Below are 26,481 nucleotides of genomic sequence, written 5' to 3'. Positions count from 1 at the left end.
AACTGCCTGCTGGGGGGGGGGTCTTCTTATGGAGGCCCCTAATGCTGCCACCCTCTTCCAACTGCTCAATGATCTCCGAAGCTACGGTCTCGGGGAAAGCGGAGAGGCAAAAAAACATGGCGGCCAGTGTCATCTCTGCGCTGCTGGCCTTTGCCCAAAGCTTTCCCCACTTCAGAAACACAGTAGCTCGGCCAGAGTCGGCCTCACTCTGGCCAAATCGAAGCGAAGATGATCTCATCCTCGAAGACTTATAGTCTTAAACTGGAAAAGGAGCAAACATGGAGTCAGCAATCGCAGCACAAGGCACGGGGGACCAGGACACAGATTTCTTACACAGTGGGAAGAAACCATTTAAGTGCAAAGAGTGTGGAAAGAGCTTCATACAGAAAGAAAGTCTCAGATCTGCTAATATTTTAAATTTAATCCCTGAGTCGTCCCCCCAGTTAAATTTTGATATGTCTCTTTGCTATTGTTTGAAGCAGTATAACCGGTATAGTTTGAAACAGAAATAGCATTTTCGGTGGTACATTCATCTCCTGCTGAAAGATTTTCATCCTTCCCCATCATGCTAATTCTTGTTTCACCTCGTACCATACTTCAACATAGTTATTCGGATTCAGCGATGCATTTTTATTTCTTAACCAAATACCCAAATATTTCACCTCTCACCCCCCCATGCCTGTTTTATTTTGAAGACCCTCTTTCTCTTGATGCGCCAGATTTTTTAGCCAGGATTTTAGTTTAGTTTTTCTTTTATATACATATATAGAGAGAGAAAGGGCCTTCTCTGCAGTGGCTCCCCATCTGTGGAATGCTCTCCCCAGGGATGTTAATCTGGCACCTTCATTATACACCTTTAGGCGCCAGGCAAAAACATTCCTTTTTAACCAGGCCTTTGGTTGATCCGATTTACATCCTATGCCCTTTTAAAATGTGAGGTTTTTTTGTTGGGGGGGTATTGGGTTGTTTTTTTTATTTTTATTAGGTATTTTGTGGTTTTATATCTTGATTTTATTCTGTAAACCGCCCTGAGACCCCCGAGTATAGGGTGGTATAATAATAATAATAATAATAATAATAATAATAATAATTTTATTTCTCAGTTTTTCAATTTTTGTGACATACAAACATCCAATACAAAAAAAATCCCATTTGACTTCCCTCCCCATCCCTTTCGTGGTTCCTTCAGTTACACTTTTCTTATTGCATCTCCTCAATAATCCATTTTTTTGTTTACTCCCTCTTTATTTCTTAGTCAATCGTTTTTACGTTTTAAGGTAGTTTTTAATTTTAAGATAATCCTGCAAATGAATTAAATTGTTTCTAATAACTTTTCAAAGCTCACTCCATCTTCCATGTGACAGCCCTGAGATCTTGACTCTTTCTGGTGTCACTGGATCAAACTGATAAATTTTATTGCATTACCTAAACTAAACAGTTTTAAATGGATTTTGAATAAACGTGCAATAATTTTTTTAAAAAAATAAAAAACTCAAACATTTTTTGGAACGCCATTTTCTTCCAACAATTCAGCCATTTTGTTCCAACAACTCAGCCATTTTGTGGTACGCCATTGTGTTCCAACAACTCAGCCATTTTGTGGAACGCCATTTTGTTTCAACCACTCATCGTTTCTCCTGAAGGCCCCAACACCTCCTAGAGATGTGGTCGCTGCACCTTTTTTGGGGGGGCGTGGGGGATTCTGGAGAAATCACAAACAATAGGACAATTCCTCCCTGACTAGGCCCAACAAAACTGTCGCGCAAAGTCGCGAGGGAACTTTCCAAGTTCCCTGAGAGCTCCTCTCGCTCCATCTTCAGGCAGGGGCACAGGGGTGGGTGGATTCAAAAAGTGGGGGACAGGGAAGAAGCACAGCAAGACGGAAACAGCCCAAAGACTGGACCTCGGTAACCATCTTCAGTGGCCCAGGCTGCCTGGTTATAGCTTCCCCCTGCTAGTCGGTTGCAAGAGGTGCAGTGTTGCAAAGCTGGTTTCCTAACATTTCCTGCAGGTAGACTTGCTGGGGCAAAGGACCCTCCACCAACCGCTTGCCATTGTACTCCTAACAAGATGTGCACCTATGAGACGGGTCATTCCCTAAACCCCTTTTATTCCTGATGCCACCACAGATGATATTGATCACGATATTTCACCCTGATGTGGCCCAGTGTGAGGCAGGTGGATAAAATCTGTTTCAAAAAAAATCCCAAGCAATAGTTGCATTACGGCTTGGGTACGACTTGCATCTTGTTTGTTACTTTATTACATGGGTAGACAAACTAAGGCCCGGATCCTGCCCAGTCGCCTTCTCAATCCAGCCTGTGGATGGTCTGGGAATCAGCGTGTTTTTACATGAGTAGAATGTGTGCTTTTATTTAAAATGCATCTCTGGGTTATTTGTGGAGCCCGCCTGGTGTTTTTACATGAGTAGAATGTGTGCTTTTATTTAAAATGCATCTCTGGGTTATTTGTGGGGCATAGGAATTTGTTCATCCCCCCCCCCTTCAAAATATAGTCCGGCCCCCCACAAGGTGTGAGGGATAGTGGACCGGCCCCCTGCTGAAAAAAAATGCTGACTCCTGCCATTACAACTACAGCAGGGGGGATTAAACTACTGATCCTAAACTGATCCTAAGCTTGACCCTGCTTCGGATGTAACTACCACCTCCTACTGAACCAACAGCTCTCAACTGACTCCCAACTGCCTCACCGCCAACATTCAAACTCCTTTTAAACATTCAAACCCCTTTTCAAACCCAACTGTCTCATGGCCAACATTCAAACCCCTTTTCCAATCTCCAGCAACATTCCACGCTCCCTCTTTCCCTCTCCTTCCCTTATTAATATTCCCTTAATAATTCTAATATAATTACCTTCCTTTTTTGTAAATTTATTTGGTTTTTCAAATTAAAGTTTTGCAATCCAACATACATCATAAAAACAAGATGCCAAAGAATCTACTGGACTTCCCCCTCCTCCCCTTTGTGGACCCTATTCTTAGTCATTTCCGCCTGCATCTTTTATAATAATCCAAATCTTTTACATCTCCATTATATCCAAAATTCACCACTGAACTACAAGTATTATTCCAATCCTACTAATGATTTTAACTGTTTAGTGATTTTTAAGATAAATTATAAATTTCCCCCATTCCTTATTAAAATTTTGGTCTTCCTGATTTCTGATTCTTTCGGTCATTTTTGCCATTTTGGCATAATTCACCAACTTAATCTGCCATTCTTCTCTGGTTGGGACTTTATCTTCTTTCCATCTATGGGCCAATAACAGCCGTGGTCACATGCATAAATAATCTTTTCTGCTCCATTGTGATTTCTTTTAAAAAAATATTTTTTTATTGGGTTTTACAATTTTATCATCATCACAATCATTATTTCAACAAAGCAAAATAAAGTGTAGATCCCCAACTGCCCCCCCGTGACCTCCCTCAATTTCCTTTTCTGTTTTTTTTTTTGCATATTATCCCTCCCTGTTTATTTCTTATTTTTCACAGGTTGTTTTTTTTAAATAGTTATTGTTATTCTCTTATCATTTTAACATGGTATTTCTATTTCTATATTTGTTTTTTTTGCACCATTGCGATTTTGGCACCTCTAATATACAGTAATTACCTTCCTTTCTATATTACATCCATGCAATATTTTACGCACCCTACTCTCTGTAATCGTACTGTTAAAAGCCCTTGAGCTTCCCATTCCTGGTTCCTAGGAAACGGGGGCGAGCAAGTTGACTTAAGCTCTTGCCTCCTCCCATTGCATGTTCCTCATCTGTGTTCTAAAAAGCAGATATCCCCCCTCCACCCCAAAAATGATGTTGGGAACTGTAGTGTGTTAAAGTTAATGATTAAAAGCCGGAGGGCGAGGTGAGAAGAGGTGGCAGAAACCCCACACCTAAATTTACCCTGGGTAGGTTAGAGAATCTGTGCTGCCCTTAAAGAGGGATTAAGTTTGTTTAATGTTTACTCCATATCAGTTCATGTGGCAAACATCACAAGCCATATCATTGGTTGAACTGCTGCAATTGAAATTTTTTATATGTAAGCCCCCTTGCGTTCCATCAGGGGGAAAGGCAGGGTATAAACAAATACTTAATAATAACTACCATTACTGCCCGATTTTCCACACAAAAATACAAAGGGGGATCTTGAACATAAGCATGCAATGAAAGGGAGGTGGAACTAAAACCCTTCCTTTTACCATTCTGAGTGCGACTTGTAAGATCTTGCCTTCTCCCATCACAGGTTCCTCATCTATGTTCTAAAAAGCAGATATTTCTCCCCCCGCCCCCCAAAAAAATGATGTTGGGAACTGTAGTTTGTTATGGGTTTCTGGGAATTGTAGAGGGATGCTACAATCCCCAGGATCCTTTGGGAGAGGTCATGTGCTTCAAATGCTCATCGGAGGCACTTTAAATCATAGAATCATAAAACTGCGAAGTTTCTCTTTTTTTATAATAATTTTTATTCATTTTCAATTACCATCCAGGAATAGCCTCATTATAACAATACCAAATTATAATACAACTACTAATAATAAAGGTGCCCCCCACGGGCTAGATTTGATGGTTTGATTGTTTTCTTTTTTTCTGCGTTCCAAAATCTAATTAATTTCAATTACATTCCTGTCAAAATAATAATCCTTTATACAACAACTGTAATATTAATAACTTCCATTCGTGTTGACACATTAAATGATTTTTAGAACTACAAGTGAGGCACTCAGACTATATCCTTGTTCTTCCTGTGTGTGGCAATTATTCTGTCCTTGATGTTTCTTCTTGTCCTTGTAAAATGTTATGTCTACAAAAAGTATATAAGGATTGGCGAATCTTTAAAGAATATTTAGAAAACGATGGAATAAAAGGAAAGATCTTGGCAGAATTAGACTGATCCCTGTATTGCATAAATATAAGTTTGTAGGGAGGTAAAAAGAAATTATATAAGAAATATGTAACTGTGCGGTATAAAGTAATGGATAGACAAAGTACAGTGAGATTAATTGGAAGTCAGTTTTAAATTTCTTTTCTATAAATTTTATAATTGTGTTCAATACCAGAAGTATATATAATTATATTAATCTTCTTATATCTTATAGTGTGGTGGTTTGTTTGATTTTTCTGTCATTTGTTTGTTTGAGTGTATGTTTGTTTACTTTGTATGTACGTCTGTTTTTCATAAATGTATTTATTTTAAATTAATAAAGATATATTTTAAAAAAGTAAAATGTTATGTCTATCTCTTCCCAAGGGTCATCTTTCTAGTCCGAACTCCTACAATGCAAGAATCTCAACCAAGATCATCCAACCTCTGCTTAAAAACCTCCAGCGAAGGAGAGTCCACCGCCTTCTAAGAGATTCCTTTCCACTGTCAAACAGTGTAAAAGAAGAATGGGGAGTGTACTTTTCTGCATGAGATCAAGAAAGGAAGCGCTCCAGCCCCTCAAGAAGTTGGTCAGCCAAGCTTTCTTTGGAAGTTGTGGCCTGTTAATTCCTTTGGGAATCGATTCCTCACATGTGCCAGGAGGAGATCACATCCTACTTCCTTCACAGGGCCATGTTTCCAGAGAATGGTCCGCGTCTCCAGCTCCCAACCTGATGGGCAAGGGGTCAACCAAGCCATCCGTACGGTTCCTGGTTGCCCCTTTTGGATCCCAGTGCAGCCTAGCAAAGAGCAAAGCTGTTAACACACCCGCGTTTGCTCGGCACACAACCCAAGCGGAAGCGGAACTCAGGGCCTTTCCCCAAAAGGTCTGGTGTGTATACAATCTATGGTTTTAAGGGAAAGGCCTCTTGCGGGATTTAGCTTGCCCAGGGCAGGAGCGTACTGAGATTTATTTTGTATTATCTGTTTGCACCATCACTGTGTGCGACCCTTGAGAAAGAAGTTCATGCCCCGAGGGGCTTGCAATCTTTAATTTGACATGGGGAGGCAACAGGGAAAGGTTGAGGGTCTAAGGTGGTTCCTGAGTCCTGCTGAAAGACATAAGCCAGGGTCTGTCGGTTTAGATTTAAGTGCCTGGTGTGGGTGTGACGGCTGAATGGGCTTCTGATGGGATGTTCTGTTCATGGAGTTCAGTCTGTGGTTTCCCCATTCACATGTGCAACTTCACTTGAAGTTGCAGTCATACAATATATGAAACGGCTTGCCTTATCTGAACATCGGCTGCTGTTTTTCTCCCAGAGGGCCTGGAGGACCCACTAAGGAAAGGGCCAGAGGAAGGTTTGAAGGAAATAAAAAGTAAGGCAAAAATATGATTGTTTTTTATTATTATTATTATTATTATTATTATTATTATTATTATTATTTATTCCCCGTCCATCTGGCTGGGTTTCCCCATCCACTCTGGGCGGCTCCCAACAGAACACTAAAATTTCAAACATTAAAAATATCCCTAAACAGGGCTGCCTTCAGATGTCTTCTAAAAGTCAGATAGTTGTTTATTTCCTTGACATCTGGTGGGAGGGCGTTCCACAGGGCGGGCACCACTACCAAGAAGGCCCTCTGCCTGGTTCCCTGTAACCTCACTTCTCACAGTGAGGGAACCACCAGAAGGCCCTCGGAGGTGGACCTCACTGTCCACGCTGAGCGACATGGGTGGAGACGCTCCTTCAGGTATACTGGGACGAGGCTGTTCAGTGCACTAAAGGTCAGCACCAACACTTTGAATTAGCACATACAATCAGGAACCGCCCTCAGACCTGCGGGTATAGGGCAATACAGTGGTACCTTGGGTTACATACGCTTCAGGTTACAGACTCCGCTAACCCAGAAATTGTGCTTCAGGTTAAGAACTTTGCTTCAGGATGAGAACAGAAATCGTGCTCTGGTGGTGTGGCGGCAGCGGCAGCAGGAGGCCCCATTAGCTAAAGTGGTGCTTCAGGTTAAGAACAGTTTCAGGTTAAGAACGGACCTCTGGAACAAATTAAGTACTTAACCCGAGGTACCACTGTATATAAATTCCAGAAACAACAACAATTAGGATAGAAAGGAAAGGGTTAAGAGAGAAAAGCTGCTGGAGGAGGAGGAAGTGAATAAAAAGAACAAGTAAGAGGGATGAAAGATTTGCATGGCATGGGGAGGACATGGTACAAGTTGAGCAGAAAAGGTGAATGAAAGAAGAAGAACCTTTCTGCTTGAGATCAGAAAGGTCTCTTGTTCCTCAAGAAGCTGGTCAGCCAAGCTTCCTTTGGAAGTAATGGCATGTTAATTCCACTGGGAATCCATTCCTCACATATGCCAAGAGGATACTATATCCTGCTTCCTTCACAGGGGCACACTTCCGGAGAATGGTCTGCGTCTCCAGCTCCCAGGCTGATGGGCAAGAGTGCAACCAAGGCGTCCGTGCAGTTCCTGGTTTCCCTTTCTGGATCCCAGGTCAGCCCTACCAAGGCACTGAAGGAATCCTCATAGAAGCATCTTTGTCCTCGTACCTCTTTGCCACTTACCATTGTCTGTGTGGGTATGGCGCCTCCTCAGCCTCACTAAAGGAGAGCTCCAAGATAGAAGGTAGGAGAAACTATCCATTGAATGACCCATAGGAAAGCTTCCTTCCCATGTCCCCCATCATCATGCCCCAGACTGGGGGTAGCATGGCTTGGAGCCAGGCGCCTGCTGATGTCTCTGCTTTGCAGTGAGGGAAAGCAGCAGCCTAGCTATGGAAACTGCCTCTGTTGTCCTGTCCTCATCCCAGGAGAGACTGGAGCCCAGAAGAAGGACAGATGACTGGGGCAGGAGGAAGGAGGGGGTCCTTATGAAACACATAAGAAGAGCCTGCTGGATAAGGCCCATGGCCCATCTGGTCCAGCATCCCCTTCCCTCTGGGGCTTCCCAGATGCTTGCAAGCAGGAGTCAAGCACCAGAGCCCTCTGCCCACCTATGGCTTCCAACAACTACTTTGGAGAAGCAGAGCTGCCTCTCACTGTGGAGGCAGAGCGTTGCCATCATGGCTAGTAGCCTTTGATAGCGCTCACCTCCATTGAATCGTCTAATCCTCTTTTAAAGCCATCTTATCTGAGATGCTCTTCCGGTGCATCTGATTCTCCCATGCTTCATTGTTCCAGCAAGAAGGTGGCAGGCTATTGTGAATAATAATAATAATAATAATAATAATAATAATAATTTATTATTTGTACCCCGCCCATCTGGCTGGGTTTCCCCAGCCACTCTGGGCAGCTTCCAACAAAGATGAAAAATACACTAAAATGTCACATATTAAAAACTTCCCTGAACAGGGCTGCCTTCAGATGTCTTCTGTATGTCAGGTAGTTGTTTATCGCTTTGACATCTGATGGGAGGGCGTTCCACAGGGCAGGTGCCACTACCGAGAAGGCCCTCTGCCTGGTTCCCTGTAACTTGGCCTCTCGCGGTGAGGGAACCGCCAGAAGGCCCTCGGAGCTGGACCTCAGTGTCCGGGCAGAACGATGGAGGTGGAGACGCTCCTTCAGATATACTGGACCGAGGCCGTTTAGGGCTTTAAAGGTCAGCACCAACACCGTGAGGTCGACAGTGTGATCTTGCCCTCGCACCATACAAAGTTACAGTTGGTTCGTAATTGCATGCACATCATTACCCGATCCAGTGCTTTTCTTTAGAGAAAAAGTTTCCAGTACAGTACTGCATATCCTTGAGTACCCCCAGAAAAAAACACCAATTATATCACAACCACCGCACCATGCATTGAAAGCCCTCTTCTACCACTTTCAAGCTCTTGACTTTTAAAAGTATCTTTCAAAAAATACACCAACGTCCTTTTTGCTGGGGATAATTCAGACGGAAATTCCCAGGTGTCAAAAAAGGTTGTTTATGTATGCCACTACTGTGGCCTGTGTTTCATCAGCCCAAAAATGGTAAACGAGTGAGGTCCCAACTAAAGAAGAATGACAACTTAAACTGATGGGATATGCACAGCTTGCAGACTTAACATATAGAATAAGAGAATAAGAAGAGCATACGTTTAGAGAACATTGGAAAACGTTTATTGAATACATGGGAAATAACTGTGTACACTTGAAAACGTTGGCAGCATTAAGCATTAAATTCAACAGTGTAAATAAGTTTTGATGGATGTAATAATGGTATACTGAAGGGTTTAGTTTTTGTAAAATATGCAGAGATTCATGAAATGCAAAGGAACAAGGGTAGAAAGATAAGCTACATTTGCAGGGGCAGCGGTCACAAGCCACTCTCATGACAGCTGCAGAATGGGAGTATTAAGAACAGGAGAACAGCTCGTCTGAATCGGACTAAACAGATTTCTGAATATAAACAGAAGACTACACAGCAGCGTTATGTGTTACTTTCTTAGCCCCACCGGTGTAGGGATAGCAGCACAGGATAAAGCTACAGGACTGCTTCGGGACTCTTCCAGCCCAACCTGCAACAGGGGTACTAGACTATATTGCAGGCTTCTTGTAAAGCACTTTCTCTTCATTGCCCTGACTCCAACATCATAGCTGTCAACTTTCAGATTTGAAAATAAGGTATCAGCAGCCTCGAAAATAAGGAATCGGCAGCCTCACCTGTCCCGGGGACAGTCTACAGGATATCTAACAATCCAGGATAGCAGTAGGAAGTGGCGCTGGAATAAGGGAATTTCCCACCAAAAAAGGGAAGGTTGACAGCTATGTCCAACATGCAATACTCAAAGTGAATTACACTGCAGAGCCGTCATACTCCCAGCCGCAACCACTTCAAACTTTCATTATGGGATAATGAACTGCGTTTGTATGGAAATCTGCATTTTTTAAAACGTCTAAAAGCAAAACAAGGGTTTCCCTCCCCGCACATCAAATGAGTTTCGATTAGAGGAGCACAAACTACCGGTATTTGCTGCTACCATTTTGTTCAGTGGTTAACGTGCTGGCATACGTTTACAGGGGCATTAACATCTTGGCTTTCTCTGCAGATTTCTGAGGGTGGTGTGAATAAGCAAAAATAGCAAAACAGCACACGTTCAGTATAACTTAAAAAAAAAAAAATCAGTTCTCCCTATCCCGAGGACTCAGGATTTGTATTCATAGCTTTCAAAACCAATGAAACCGATAGACAGCGCAAGCGACTTTCACAATGATGAAAAGCGAATGCATGAAATAATAACAGTAATTGCACATCTGAAGTAGACGGTAGTGTGCAAAAGCCAATGCCGCTGCAGATTTGTGTTAATCTTTGATGTCTCACTTCCAAAGATGCTGCACAGAACTCTTTTTTTTTATCCTCTTTTGAAGAAAAGCAGGCTGAGTCATTTCCTATAGGGCTCAAGTATGATAGCAATTTAACTATGTGATGCTTTCACTTGTTAAGTGTTACCAGGCAATGGCTGTCCTGATACAATCTGGAAGAGCTCTTGATTTCCTTTGCTGGCGCAGTCGTTTTTAATTCACATGGAACTTTAGCTGCCCTCGCCTCATACTAAAAGAATGCTCAGGACCTGATTTTATGTGCCTGAAAAAAAGGAGGTGGTGGAGGAAGCGGTTAGCAGCTGATAAAAGTACCAGAGAGCCTGGCATTAATGCACTAAAATAATGCTACAGTGACTGGGCAACCTTCCTCTGTTAGGGAGATTGCATTTAATAGTCTAGGATGGCAAGGGGGATTTTCCTTTAATGGATGCTAATTTTGGGGCTATTGTAGGTATCATTTGTTATGGCTGTGCAAGGGGGGGGGCACCTAAGCTCCCGTATTTCAGACACATTGTTCATACCGTGCTTTTTTCTTGGGGGGGGGGGACGCATACCCCTAAACATTTTGTGGATCTAAGTTTGGCCTCATTTAGAGGCAAGATTTCAATATGAGTAGGAAAATGAGGGTACCCCTAAACATTTTTTTTAAAGGAAAAAGAGCACTGGGTTCATATATTTAGATACGTGTGCGTTTATGAATATTTGTTCTATATTTGAGACCTTTGAATTCTTAGAACAATGTTCACCCCGATCCTGGAGGGCTGGATTGAAGGAAGGCTCTTCATAAGAGCTGGATCAGGCCAGTGGCCCACCTACAGCAGCATTGTGGTCTCACTCGGTTCTGACCCCCCCCAAAAAATAAATCTTGGCTAGGCTATGTTCAAAAGCATCATTATTATTATTATTATTATTATTATTATTATTCCTACAATAGAAGGGTTTTGTTTAGTAGCATTTCCTAATCTGTGGGTCACACAGCCTGTGCAAATGGATCACAGGCTTTAGAAGTAAACCCCAAGAATCAGTCCTTAACTGATATGAACGCCTCTAGTTTTGTTAGCATGATAATACTTTTTTGACGTTTGTAACTGAACATCAGAAAGACTCGAGCTCTATTATCGCAGGGCTGCATACATCCCTGTTTCTCCAGGACATGTCTGGGAATCTGACTGTCAAAATGGAGTCTGGGCGGAATTTTGCTGAATTGGAAAACCTGGACGCATGGCAACTAGGGCGATGTTCTGAAAAAAACCTCAACTACTTAAATAAATACTTTCTTTTTTGTTTTTGTGTTATGTTGGATATGTGATTGTAAAACTTTAATTTGAAAAACCAAGTAAATTTATATATATATACAGTGGTACCTTGGTTTAAGAACAGCTTAGCTTATGAACAACTTGGATTAAGAATGCTGCAAACCCAGAAGTAGGTGTTTTGGTTTGTGAACTTTGCCTTGGAAGCAGAACATGTTCCGCTTCCTGTTGAATATGTTCCATTTGTAAATTGAGTCCCCCACTGCTATGGGAAAGCACACCTTGGTTTAAGAACGCTTTGGTTTAAGAATGGACTTCTGGAACGGATTAAGTTTGTAAACCAAGGTACCACTGTATATATAAAAAAGAGATACGTAACTGAATTTGACACTTGAATAAAAACGTCAAGTAAACCCTCCATCATGCATGCTGGGGTGTGCTTTTTGGTTTCATATTTACCAGTTTTAGAATCTTGTAGCTGTAGTATGAATAGCTTAGTTTCTTCTTCGTTCTGTCTGGAAGGATGTGAGCGAGTGTTGAGGAACAGAGTCCACCTTGCTGATAAGGAACCAATGTTTCCTTCATTGCAGCTATAAAGGAGTAAGGGCACAATCACAACAGTGCTGACAAACCAAGATAAGGTTTCAAGAGGGGTTCACTGAAAGTTTAATCCTACGTGCCCTACTTAGAAAAAAAAAAATCTTTAAAAGCATTCAGACATCAGGAAGATTTGAATACAGTCTTTCCTGTTGCCTCTGCAGCGTCATTATTATGTTTTATAATTGTATTATTATTTAGAAGAACCACAGATTAAGATGTGAAACAAGACAAAACTCCGAAAACCAAGTTCCTAAGCACTAAACTGGGAACCAGCATTTCACAAGTCTATACACATTCCATGCTAGGCACCATCTAGTGGCCTATTTCCATACAAAACTCATGAAACTGCCCTCCTGTCTTATCTAATGCTATTTATGTGAGCGTCCGTCTGATACTGGGGAGTGGGTGGACGCAGCAGCAACATTTGTAATCTGCATGTATGAAAAAAGCCACAAAGCTTGATTTTGCTCGGGTTTTTCCACCCCTAGCAAGCTACAAGTAGTTCATACCACAAACCTATATGTCTGCTCAGAAGGAAATCCCATTGGGTTAAATGGAGCTTGCACCCAGATAAACGTTCTAGGTCAGATTATATCCTCAGTCTATAGGATTATAGCACTGAGGTTACACACCATTAAACTAAGCCCTTACAGGTGTTCCATTAACTTATATTTTATCTTCATCAATTCTCAGGTGATCATTCTTATTTCTGGGCTGCCAAAAGCATATCTACTACTGCCTACAGCCCAAGTAACAACTGAAATGACCCAAGGACCCAGAGGTGGCTGAAGAGCTGGAAACCCAGATTAAGGTAGCATTTAAAGCACTCTTGTAAACGTTGGGTCTGTCAAGGAAACTAGACTACAATTCATGCCTAAAGAAGGGGAAATGAGGAATAACACTGTTGCACTAAAGAAAACATGAAGTACAAGGAAGTTGGGCTTTATAGCCTAAAAATGCGGATGAGTAAACCTATAGCTAAGGCAGAGCACAGCATTTAGTAGAACAAGCTCTCTCCCCAACCTTTTCTTCGTAGTGGCTTTTCCCCTTTTTAGCCGTCCAATATGCAGCGGTTTAAGAAGTTAAAGCTTCTTCTTTTAGGAAAGCAAGTGGCAAAGTGTCATTAGCCGAGGTTTTAGCATCCTATCAGTTCCAGGTGCAACAAATATAATTCTCACCTTGTCGGTTTAAGTTTAAATTTGTAATGCGCCATTTGTGGTCCCAATCTACCTGAGCTGATATGAGGATGCTAAATCCGGAACAGCAGTTCTCATTTTCTGCTTCTGGGGGGCAGTTTCCACATTGAGCTTTCTGCTGAACAAACCCTGGGCGTTTGCCATGGAATCGAACGTTTTGAAAAGGATTCAGATAAATGTTTTAGATAATATATTAGAAGAACAGCACCACTGGATTTGACCAAAGGGTCATGGGCATAGCCAGGATTTTAGTTAGGGGGGGGGGAGAACCTCAGTTCGCTATGTATTTTTATTGATTATGGGGGGGGGCAGATGCCCCTCCCTGCCCCCTGGCTATGCCCATGCCAAAGGCCCAGTTAATCCACTGTCCTACTCTCACAGTAGCCAACAAAAACCCTATGAGAAGCCTCTGAAGCAGGAACTGAGCTCAACAGCACTCTTCCCAACCATAATCCCCAGCAGCTGACATTCAGGGTCACATTTCAAAGTGCTGGTCATTAGCTATAAAGCCCTACGCAGCTTAGGTGCTAGCTGTCCGAAAGACTGCATTCCCGAAACCTGCCTAGGCTTTGTGATCTTGGGGGGACGGCCCTTCTCCCGGTCTCGCCACCCTCGCAGGGACACTTGGCGGGGACGCGGGAGAGGGCCTTCTTGGTGGTAGCTGCTCCAAGACAAGGGTGGTGCTGTGGTCTAAACCACTGAGCCTCTTGGGCTTGCCGATCAGGTCAGCGGTTTGAATCCCTGCGATGGGGTGAGCTCCCGTGGCTCTGTCCCAGCTCCTGCCAACCTGGCAGTTCGAAAGCATGCCAGTGCAAGTAGATAAATAGATAGCACTGCAGCGGGAAAGTAGATGGCGTTTCCGTGTGCTCTGGTTTCCGTCACGGTGTCCCGTTGTGCCAGAAGTGGTTTAGTTATGTTGGCCACATGACCTGGAAAGCTGTCTGCGGACAAACGCCGACTCCCTTGGCCTGAAAGCGAGATGAGCACCACACCCCAGAGTCAACTTTTTACCTTTTTTGCTCCAATACAACTTGGGAACTCCTTCCCTAGAGAAGCTGAACTGGTTCCCCCCCCTTGTTGTCTTTCCACAGGCTTTTAAGAACTGACCATTTTTAACAAAAGGGCTGGTGCCCTGCTGTTTTGGGTGCGATTGTCTGTATGTTTTTAATAGATCTTTCCTACAGAGAGAGAGTTTTAATTCTATTAATGTTTGATTGTTTTTAATTATAGGTGCCCCCATGTTTTAGCTATTTTTACATTATCTGAAAACCACCTTGAGTCCCTGTCGGGGGGTGGGGAATAATAATAATAATAATAGTAATAAAAATAATAATAATAGTACATTAGTACCTTGGTGTACTGCCTTTGTGTCAGAGAGCAGAAACTCTGTAAGGAGACATGTGCAGTGCAATAGCTAGGATTAGCATCCAACGACGAGACTGGTGCATCTCACAGCATGTTCTTTTTATAACAGCTATGGGAAGCTGCATTGCATGTTTTCGTTAAAGTCCACTTTACTAGTGCGTTCTCGTTTATTGTTGTCCCCTTTATCAGGGAAGGTCTCTACCTAACTTCTGCTACTCCTCTCATAACAGAACAATAAAGCAGAACTTTCCAAACTTTGTCTTGTGACACGTTAGCATCTACTGGAAAGGGGATAGTTTCACCTCTGCTTTGCTAGTAAAATGGAATTACTGTGTCACAAATTGTTGCATGTCTAAAAAGCGCGCCACCTGCATGAAAAGTTTGGAAAACTCTGCAATAAAAATTCTTTTTTCCTTTTTCTTTTTAAAAAACGCAATTAAATTGCAAATCAAGGGTCCACCTAGGCTGACATCCTGCCTCATCCTCAATATCCATCCTCAATAGCAAAACCAAAGCAGCTGCTTGAAATATCCCAAAGGCATTGCATTTTTAAAAAAGAAAGAAAAAAGGTCGGAGCATTAGCCTCTCCAGCCTGGACTCACTCATGAAACCCATTGAGGAATATGGATAGAAAATTTACAGCATTAAAATTATTTGAAAATGATATATCAATGGTACTGTTATAAGAATTCTATAGTCCCAAATATAAAATAAACGTTCATAAATGTACAAGGGAAACACATACATAAGTATATAAACCATGTGTCTGAAATAGTACAGGAGAGCAATCCTGAAGTCATTTTGACTCTCCCAAACCATTCTGACCCTCCCAAATTGACATCAAATATTTCTCGGCAAGGAGGAAGGAAATGGAAAAGCCTCTTCATTGTCTTTTGCTTACCTGTCTTAAGGGCATATTTGTGTATGAATAGGGTGAGCCAGTGGCCTGGATTCAGGAATTAAAGTATTTACCATCACAGAAGAATGACAGGGCTGCCCAGGTAAAGCAATCAGTGACCACTGTCAGGTATCCTGGCAGACAGGATTTCTGCTGTAGACAGCCTCCTGTGATGTATTTCTGCTGTAGACCTGCCTCCTTCTGTGATGTATGTATGATGTTCTTGGGAGTAGTCTTGAGCTACAGGGTTGGCAATTTAAAAAGTCTATATAAGGGCTTGTGCACCATTGTTCTGGATTCCTCCTCTCTCCTGCATGTGGTGAGCGAGGAACCTGTTGCAACAGTTTAATAAAGATCAGGGTTACCAGCTGCTTTGCTTCTCAACATTCTCTGGTTGGCCTGTTATTTTCTCCTACCAACAGGGAACCCACTTAAGGACTCTATACAGGCTCTTGGATACCCCATAAGGGAAAGGAGCAGTTTTTCTTATAACAGTACCTACCACCAAGTAAACTGGCAAAAATGTATAAATCTAAATCAAATACTGTAAATGTTGGAAATGTAAAGAAGGTTCTTTTTATCATATATGGTGGTCTTGTAGTAAGGTTAAAGCTTACTGGGAATTGATACATAATTGTCAGGGGTTCAGGAGCAGAGGCACGGGATAAGGAGGAAATGGAGAGCGAAGGGGAGGAGTCCGAAGGAAATGTCAGCGATGACAGCGATCCGAGGTCTCTGAGTCTTTCCAGTGAATCGGACGATTCACAGAAAGGAGCTCCCATGGTCAGGGCAAGGGGAGTGCCCAGGGGGACACCTCGGGAAGAAGGGGGCAGAGGGGACTCAGAGAGTAGCAGTTGGAAATCCGGGCCCACGTCCCCCCCAGAGTGCAGTAGGGGGGAGGAGTCCCAGGCATCGGGATCAGGTGGCGCGCTGCCAGCGGGAGAACATGAGGCAGGATTGACCACACCTCCGTCGGGGAGTGAGGAAACGGTCATCAGGAAAGTTAAACGCGCGCGCGCGCCAAGTTCAAATGTACAGGAGGGAGGCACAGTTGGCAGCCCGGGAAGGGAGCCAGGTCCTAAAGCCCGCCGAAGAGAGCGGGAGGAGTCAGGGGGGTCATCGTCAGCCTCAGAAGAATCCAGGGAGACCGGGGTCCCGGAGGGCAGCAGGACCCAGAGGAGAAGGAAGAGGTGGAGTAAAGTTAGAGTCTTAAACTGGTGTACAGGGGGTGGAGACTCAGATGGAGCTTCGCCGGTCTAAAGCCTAGACGTAGAGCTGGAGCGCTGCGGCGTGGAAATGGAAACTGTACTTCAATAAAGACTTTTGTACATAAATACCAGCCAGCGTTGGTCCTCTGTGAGCTGGGACCAGGAGCCAGCCCTGACAGTAAGCTCCATCTCCACAAGAATTTTCCACCAAGAACCTCGCAACGTGAGTCTACGTAGCGAGGGGAGAGAAGTGGTGTTTTGCGAGCTCACCAGAATCAGGCAAGATGACTACAGAACAGGAATGGACAGACCTGCGAAATGCTGTGGTTCAACTGGACGCAGAGGTGCGTGCCTCCAAAAAAAGGGAAGAGGAAATGGATACAGTCTGCAAGGATCTCCAAGCCAGGTTGGACATGCTTTCTAGACAAGGGCAACCGGGAACCAAACCAGAGGGCATAGGGCTGGGGAAAAGGGGAGGCAGCCTGGTATCCCATTTCGACGGGAGTTTACCACAGTACCCTAACTTCCGAGCAGACTTGCTCTTTGCGCTGAATCTGCTGGAAAAGGACTTTAGAGATGAAAGAGAAAAAGTGGGGTTTATCCTCTCCCATTTGCATGGGGAAGCCAAAGCGTGGCTGAGAAATTTATGGAGGGATGATGATCCGGCGCTCCGAGATGCGGATGCGTTCATTAAAGCGATGGATTCGTGTTTTTTATCAAAGATAGACATCGATATTGCCAGAAGAGATATACATGGGCTCAAACAAGGCAGAGCCAGTGTAAGGCAGTATCATGCCCGCTTTTTTGCATTAGTCCACGCGCTGGGGTGGGAGAAGAATTCTGCTCCAGTCAGAGACCTTTTCTGGGAAGGCTTGAATGCAAATGTGAAAGATGAGATTGCAAGGGGGGAGAGACCAAAGAGCACTCAGCAAGTGGTCCAGAGGGCGCTGGAGATTGGGGTGCGTCTGGAAGAACGTCCTTGGAACAGAGAAGAAGGACGTTGGGGACGGGCGCCAACCAGAGCACCTCCCCTCTTTGCCAAAGAGGCAGCGCGTGCGCAATCCACACCCTCGCAGGGAGGGGGAGAAGAACCGATGGAGATTGGAGGTGCCAGGGCTCAGTCAGCTACCAGAGCCCTAACACCGGGAGCAGTCAAAGCGAAGCCTCCTAGAGGGAACAGGAAGTGCTACATCTGCGACAGTGCTCAGCACATGGCGAAAGAGTGTCCCCAGAGGCTCCATAAGCACACTGCAGCCTCTGCAACAGTCACAGACGCAACACAGCAGGGAAACGACAGAGTCTGGCTGGAGGAAGAGGCACTGGGGTCCAGCCAGACAAGTCAGTGAAGCAATCCCCAGAGATTTTGCAGCCCACAGACCCCCTCCCACCCAAACCAGTGGTACAGCTTACAGCGTCACTCCAACTGCCCAATGGACGCACTCTGGAAGTGCCAATCACCATTGACTCTGGTAGTAACGCAGACTTTATAGGACTGGATTTTATTCAACAGCACAACATAGCACTACTGCCAGCCACGCTGCCTCTACAGGTTGTCACGGTGGATGGCAGGGAATTGCTGGGGGGGCAAGTGGTGCACCAGACACCTCCCATGGTGATGCAAATTGGGAATCACCGGGAAGTCATCAGCTTCAATGTCACCCGCTTGTCGGACACGCCTGTAGTCTTGGGCATGAGTTGGCTGCACAGGCACAGCCCAGCTTTGGCGTGGTACCAGCGCCAACTAACCTTCAGTTCCTCTTACTGTGCGGAACATTGCATCCTACCTGGCCCGGAGGAGGGAGAGGATGAAGCGCAGCTACACTTAGGCACGCTGCAAGCAGTGCCACGCAAGTACGCAGCGTTTTTGGAGGTTTTCTGCGAGAAAGAAGCAGACAAGCTGCCTCCCCACAGGCCCTATGACTGCAAGATTGACCTCCTGCCAGGGGCGACGCTGCCAACAGGGAAACTGTATTCAATGTCTGAAGACGAGCTGCAGGAACTCAGGGAGTTCATAGACCTCAACTTGAAGCGCGGTTTCATCCAGGAGTCGAAGGCAGTAGGGGGCAGTCCTGTATTCTTTGTGAAGAAAAAGGACACGCCCCAAAAGAGGCTTGTAGTGGATTTCAGGCTCTTAAATTCCAAGACCAAGCCCACGGCCTTTCCCATGCCCAAGATAGATGACCTGCTCGCAACGGTGCGAAAAGGACGCATTTTCACAAAGTTGGATTTGCGAGGGGCGTACAACCTGATTCGCATACGGGAAGGCGACGAGTGGAAGACTGCCATGTTCACGCCTCTGGGCACCTATGAATACAGAGTTATGCCCTTTGGTTTACAAAATGGCTCTCACTGTTTTCAAGCCTTCATGCATCACGTCCTGGCGGGTCTCCTCTACAAGAAATGCGTCTGCTTCTTGGACGACATCCTGATATTCTCAGAATCAGAGGAGACCCACGAGAGAGACGTCAAGGCAGTTCTGCAGAGACTGCAGGAGCATCGGCTGTACGCCAAACTGGAAAAGTGCCAGTTCGACAGGAAGGAGGTAGATTTCCTGGGCTACAAGTTGTCGGACAAGGGGCTAGCCATGGACAGCGCCAAGGTTCGAGCAGTGTTGGACTGGAAGAGCCCGCGCAACCGGAAGGAGGTCCAGCGGTTTGTGGGTTTCGCCAACTTTTACCGCAAGTTCATCAAGGGGTTCGTGATGCAGACAGCGGCCATTACGGACACGCTCAGCTCCAAGAAGAAGAAATTCATCTGGACGGAGCAAGCGGAGCAGTCCTTTCAGAACCTCAAGCGTCTCTTCTCCTCCGAAGAGCAGCTACTGCACGTGAATCCCAGCAGACCAATAAGGGTTGAAACGGACGCCTCGGACAGAGCCGTGGGAGCTGTACTGTTGCAGCAGGACCCGCAGGGGAACTGGAGACCGTGCGCCTTCTACTCTCGAAAGCTCAGCAAGTCAGAGCAGAACTACACCATCTGGGACAGGGAGTTGCTGGCCATTCATGCAGCATTCAAGGCCAGCATTCAAGGCGTGGCGGCACTTCCTCATCGGAGCCAAACACTCAGTGCAGGTTCGCACTGACCATAAGAACCTGGAGTACTGGTGCACGGCAAGGTTCCTGAACCAGCGGCACATACGATGGGCGGAGTTCTTTGCAGATTTCGACTTCCGGATAGAGTACATCCCAGGCGACAACAACATCATGGCAGATGCACTGTCCAGGAAGCCGCAATACCTCGAAGAGGCGGCACCAGCAGCGGCCAAGCACATTTTCGCACCGGAAGCGTGGGCGTGCGCTTCAGCAACCGTGGACCTGGAAGCTGTACGTCGAGCGCTGCAGGAAGACCCCTTTGCACAAGCCAAGATGGAGGAGGTGCACAAGGGCACGGCGAAGGACGATGAGTTCCAGATAAGCGACGGATTGCTCATCCGCAGAGGGGCCCTCTACGTACCAGGAGACGACCTCCGCGCGAAAGTACTGCAGCAGTTGCACGACGCACCCACCGCCGGGCACTTTGGCAAGGAGAAGACGGCAGAATTAGTTGCCAGAGATTTTTGGTGGCCCAAGATGAGGGTGGAAGTCGCGGAGTACGTCGCGAGGTGCGACACCTGCCAAAGGGCCAAGTCAGTGCACAAACCTCCGGCGGGACTGCTCGAACCGCTGCAAACCCCGAGTGCACCGTGGGAGAGGGTGGCCCTGGACTTTGTCACGGATTTACCCAGCTCGAAGGGCAAGACGGCAGTGCTAGTGGTGGTGGACATGTTCACCAAAATGGCCCACTTCATTCCGTGCGCGAAGGTGGCCACGGCGGAACAGACCGCCAAACTGTTCATAGACCACGTCTTCCGGGTGCACGGTCTGCCACGGTCTATCTTGTCCGACAGGGGGCGGCAGTTCATCTCAAACTTCTGGCAGAAGCTAATGGGTTTCCTAAACGTCAAGATCAACCTAGCGTCGGCAAGACACCCGCAGACCAACGGACAAGCGGAGCGAGTCAACGCCATCATGCAGCAGTACCTGAGATGCTATGCAAATCAGCAGCCGGCAACATGGGTGGACTACCTGCCGCTCGCTGAGTTCGCCTACAACAACACGAAGCACGTGTCCACGGGGGTGACACCGTTCTTCGCCAACAACGGGAGGCATCCCAGAACCTTCCCGGGATTAGAGAGACTGGGGGAGGGGGAGCCACAGGCAGCGGAAGTCTTAGCGTCAGAATTGCAGGAAGTTCATGAACAGCTTCGGAGGCAGTTAGAATTAGCAAAGCACGCATACAAACTGCAGGCTGATAAGCACAGACGGGTTGGGGAGGACATACAAGTGGGAGACTGGGTTTGGTTAGCAGCCCAGGCAGTGCCGACCAGATCGTTAGCGAAGAAGAAGCTCGGACATAAGCAGCTAGGACCTTACCAAGTCGAGGCACAGATCAATCCAGTGGCCTTCCGGTTGACACTTCCGGAGGGGTCCAGAATGCACCCAGTGTTCCATAGGTCAGTGCTCACGCCCTACAAAGCACCTCACAGATTTCAGGCGCAGGGCACGGCACCAGACCAGTATAGGGAGACGCCCACAAGGAGGGGGTCGCCACGAGGGGAACCCATCAACCAGGTCACAGAGATTTTAGACTCGAGATGGGGGGAAGAGGGAGTAGAATATTTCCTCGCCAAAGAAGGTACCCCGGCCAGCGCCAACAGTTGGGTGCCGGACTATGCCTTGGACGAGCCTCTTCTCAAGGAAGAGTTTCATGCCTTGTTCCCGCACAGGCCCATGCCAGCCGAGTATTTCGACGACTGGCTTTTCACACCCACGCTTTCAGCCAGCACGTTCCAGGGGTTCACCTCGGACGACGAACCGGCACTGGACACACGCTCCCCGGAGGGATCGCCCTCAGGGTCTGCCTCAGGCCAATCTTTGTGGTGGGACGATCGACCAGAGGAGCGGTGGAGCAGGAGGTGGATGGGGGGTCCTTGGCAGGCAACGGCCCCAGAGGTGAACGGGGGAGAGATGGACATGGACGTGCTGGGGGAGGACCTTGGATTCGAGCACGGCGGCACAGAGATGGAAGCAGAGGAAATCGAGGTCGGCGAGAGCACGGAGGACGAGCCGGACTTATCCGGTTGGATGCACGCCAAGGGGGACGAACTGTATCCGCCAGCCACCCCCACACCGACGGAGCACCCGGCACCCGCGCCTGAAGGAGGGGAGGGGGGAAGGGGGGGCTTCGAGGGGGGGATGGATGTCAGGGGTTCAGGAGCAGAGGCACGGGTTAAGGAGGAAATGGAGAGCGAAGGGGAGGAGTCCGAAGGAAATGTCAGCGATGACAGCGATCTGAGGTCTCTGAGTCTTTCCAGTGAATCGGACGATTCACAGAAAGGAGCTCCCATGGTCAGGGCAAGGGGAGTGCCCAGGGGGACACCTCGGGAAGAAGGGGGCAGAGGGGACTCAGAGAGTAGCAGTTGGAAATCCGGGCCAACGTCCCCCCCAGAGTGCAGTAGGGGGGAGGAGTCCCAGGCATCGGGATCAGGTGGCGCGCTGCCAGCGGGAGAACATGAGGCAGGATTGACCACACCTCCGTCGGGGAGTGAGGAAACGGTCATCAGGAAAGTTAAACGCGCGCGCCAAGTTCAAATGTACAGGAGGGAGGCACAGTTGGCAGCCCAGGAAGGGAGCCAGGTCCTAAAGCCCGCCGAAGAGAGCGGGAGGAGTCAGGGGGGTCATCGTCAGCCTCAGAAGAATCCAGGGAGACCGGGGTCCCGGAGGGCAGCAGGACCCAGAGGAGAAGGAAGAGGTGGAGTAAAGTTAGAGTCTTAAAGTGGTGTACAGGGGGCGGAGACTCAGATGGAGCTTCGCCGGTCTAAAGCCTAGACGTAGAGCTGGAGCGCTGCGGCGTGGAAATGGAAACTGTACTTCAATAAAGACTTTTGTACATAAATACCAGCCAGCGTTGGTCCTCTGTGAGCTGGGACCAGGAGCCAGCCCTGACAATAATGAATTGAAAAATATGTTTAAAATAATGTTTGTAAATAACAACAACCAGAAACTTTGCTTTTGGGAATTATAGGGACAGAAGTATCCAAACTGTACAGAAATTTATTCATGTATGCGTCTGCAGTGGCTAGAATGTTACTTGCCCAAGAATGGAAAGAAGTCCCAGTGAAAGAAGAATGGATTCAAAAACTTTTGGAATATGCAGAAACTGCAAAACTTACCAGAAAAATTAGAAATCAAGGTAACAAACTTTTTATAAAGTTGGCGTTGTAAAAATGAGATAGGATCTTACTACCATATGTAGCGGACTTGTATGGTTATAAGCGAGTTTTGGAATAACATTTATGATGAATTTAAGAAATTATTTAAATTTACTTTTAAAAAAGGACCGGATATTTTCCTTCTAGGAATACTGCCAACAGAAATAAAGCAAAATACAAGACCACTGCTTATGTACTTAATTACATCTGCAAGAATACTGGTAGCAAGAAGCTGGAAATGCGAAACAACACCTACAAGACAGGATGCTAGAACTGATATTCTTTTCTTATTGTTAATTCTCTTTTGTTCTTTTTATTTTTATTCTCTTTATTCTTTCTCTTTTTAACTTTGTGTTTAATTTTTTTGTAACCATTTTATACTACATTTGTAAGATGATATTTTAAATCAATAAAGATTATTTTTTTAAAAAAGGGATATGCGGAAACTGCAAAACTTACCAGGAAAATTAGAAATCAAGCTAATAAACTTTTTACAAAAGAATAGAAATGGTTTACTGAATATTTACAAACTGTAAACAGATAAGAACATTGGCAGGATTATTGTAATAACCTGCAGTTTCATAAGAGTAAATATTTAAAGCAGATGAATAAATGAACAAATTAAGTTAATTTGGATATGCTGAAAACATGAAAAATAAATTTAAGGAACTGCAGAAAGAGGGGGAATGAAGTCAAGCTTTGAAATGTTCAAATGACTGTAAAATTATGGAAATGTATCAAACTGAAAATCATTTTTTTAAAAAGAAATCCATTGAAGCCACTCTCTGTGGGTTTAGCCCACCTCACAAGATGGTTGTAAAAGAGGAAAAGGAAAGAAAAACCACACATCTCGCCTGGAGCTCCTTGAGAGGAAAGACGGGCTGTTGTTGTTGTCTTTTAGTCGTGTCCGACTCTTCCTGACCCCCTGGACCAGAGCACGCCAGGCACTCCTGTCTTCCACTGCCTCCCGCAGTTTGGTCAAACTCATGCTGAAGGTAGGAGTCTATCAATTGATGAAGATGATCATCCAAATGTCATAGACCAAATGGAGCAAACAGCACACAGACCTAGTGGTGGGAGGAAAAAATCCTTAAATAAGAGACACGGGGGAATGATTAATGGACTTCAATGTCTGTACACTAAGGCGCAAAGCATGGGAAATAAACAAGGTGAGCTTGAGCTCTTGGTACAAGCAAACTAAATATGACATAATAGGCATCACTGAAACCTGGTGGGATAAGTCCCACGATTGGAATGTAATAATGGAGGGATACAATCTATTTCAGAGAAACAGACCAGACAAGAAAGGAGGAGGAGTGGCGTTATATATCAGGGATGTGTATACCTGTGAAGAGATCCAAGATTTAGAACCTCAAAGCCAAAGTGAGAGCATTTGGGTCAAAATTAAGGGAGAGAAGAATAACAGTGACCTCATTGTGGGAGTTTACTATAGATCCCCAAGCCAAACGGAGGACATAGATGATGCCTTCCTGGAACAGATGGCCAAGCATGCAAAAGGAAGGGAGATGGTAGTAATGGGGGACTTCAATTACCCGGATATTTGTTGGATGTCAAACTCAGCCAAGAGCATAAGGTCAAACAGATTCCTCACTGGCCTTGCAGACAACTTCATTTTCCAGAAAGTGGGAGAAGCAACAAGAGGAACAGCCATTTTAGATCTGGTCCTAACCAATGTTGATGACTTGGTTAGTGGGGTAGAAGTGGAAGGATCATTAGGCGCGAGTGATCATGCTCTTCTGAAGTTTACTATACAGCAGAAAGGAGCAGCCAAGCATACTAGGACTCAATTTATTGACTTTAAGAAAGCCGACTTCATAAAACTTAGGGAAGTGCTGGGTGAGATCCCATGGACAGTAATACCAAAAGGAAAGGGAGTTCATGATGGCTGGGAGTTTGTTGAGAGGGAGATAGTAAAAGCACAACTTCAGGCAATACCAATGAGATGGAAACATGGAAGGTGCCTAAAGAAGCCAGGGTGGCTATCTAAAGAACTTTTAACTGAGTTAAGATTAAAAAAGGATGTGTACAAAAAATGGAAAAGGGGGGAAACCACCAAAGAGGAATTCAAACAAATAGCCAGCACGTGTAGACACAAAGTCAGAAAAGCTAAAGCACAGAATGAACTCAGGCTTGCTAGAGAGGTTAAAAGCAACAAAAAAGGCTTTTATGGGTATGCTCGTAGCAAAAGGAAGAACAAAGAAACAGTGGGGTCACTCAGAGGAGAAGATGGTGAAATGCAAACAGGGGACACAGAAAGGGCTGAACTCCTCAATGCCTTCTTTGCCTCAGTCTTCTCTGATAAAGAAAACAATGCCCGACCTGAAGAATTTGGAGCAAATGATTCAGCAGAGGAAACACAGCCTAGAATAACTAAGGAGATAGTACAAGAATACTTGGCTAGTCTAGATGTATTCAAGTCTCCAGGGCCAGATGAACTGCATCCAAGAGTATTAAAAGAACGGGCAGATGTGATCTCAGAACCACTGGCAGTCATCTTTGAGAATTCCTGGAGAACAGGCGAAGTCCCGGCAGACTGGAGGAGGGCAAATGTCCCTATTTTCAAAAAGGAGAAAAGAGAGGACCCAAATAATTACCGCCCAGTCAGTCTGACATCAATACCAGGGAAGATTCTGGAGCAGATCATTAAGCAAACAGTCTGTGAGCACCTAGAAAGGAATGCCGTGATCACCAATAGTCAGCATGGATTTCTGAAAAATAAGTCATGTCAGACTAACCTGATCTCGTTTTTTGACAGAATTACAAGCCTGGTAGGTGAAGGGAACGCAGTGGATGTAGCCTACCTTGATTTCTGTAAGGCATTTGACAAGGTGCCCCATGATATTCTTGTAAAGAAGCTGGTAAAATGCGGTCTTGACTATGCTACCACTCAGTGGATTTGTAACTGGCTGACTGACCGAACCCAAAGGGTGCTCATCAATGGTTCCTCTTCATCCTGGAGAAGAGTGACTAGTGGGGTGCCACAGGGTTCTGTCTTGGGCCCGGACTTATTCAACATCTTTATCAACGACTTGGATGATGGACTCAAGGGCATCCTGATCAAATTTGCAGATGACACCAAACTGGGAGGGGTGGCTAACACCCCAGAGGACAGGATCACACTTCAAAACGACCTTGACAGATTAGAGAACTGGGCAAAAACAAACAAGATGAATTTTAACAGGGAGAAATGCAAAGTATTGCACTTGGGCAAAAAAAATGAGAGGCACAAATACAAGATGGGTGACACCTGGCTTGAGAGCAGTACATGTGAAAAGGATCTAGGAGTCTTGGTTGACCACAAACTTGACATGAGCCAACAGTGTGACGCGGCAGCTAAAAAGCCAATGCAATTCTGGGCTGCATCAATAGGAGTATAGCATCTAGATCAAGAGAAGTAATAGTGCCACTGTATTCTGCTCTGGTCAGACCTCACCTGGGGTACTGTGTCCAGTTCTGGGCACCACAGTTCAAGAAGGACACTGACAAACTGGAATGT

At 45.5% G+C, this 26,481-nt stretch overlaps 1 long non-coding RNA gene across 4 annotated transcripts; it reads left to right on the top strand.

Annotated features, from left to right (window-relative positions):
- On the top strand, positions 1-23,396 carry LOC310661664. 4 transcript variants are annotated; one of them, XR_014504013.1, is made up of 6 exons: positions 1-1,971; positions 5,264-5,763; positions 7,286-7,522; positions 12,741-12,858; positions 22,778-22,945; positions 23,112-23,396. It is a non-coding gene; the product is annotated as an uncharacterized lncRNA (long non-coding RNA). The 4 variants fall into 4 exon arrangements; XR_014504015.1 differs by lacking the exon at positions 1-1,971 and adding an exon at positions 3,640-3,776 and having other exon boundaries at positions 4,259-5,763; XR_014504014.1 differs by lacking the exon at positions 1-1,971 and having other exon boundaries at positions 3,638-5,763.
- The last annotated feature ends 3,085 nt before the right edge of the window (positions 23,397-26,481 follow it).

The sequence above is a fragment of the Podarcis tiliguerta genome (assembly GCF_965153285.1).
Source record: "Podarcis tiliguerta genome assembly, chromosome: 13".
In the NCBI taxonomy this organism is placed as follows: Eukaryota; Metazoa; Chordata; class Lepidosauria; order Squamata; family Lacertidae; genus Podarcis; species Podarcis tiliguerta.
This window is presented reverse-complemented; position numbering and strand designations above follow the sequence as displayed.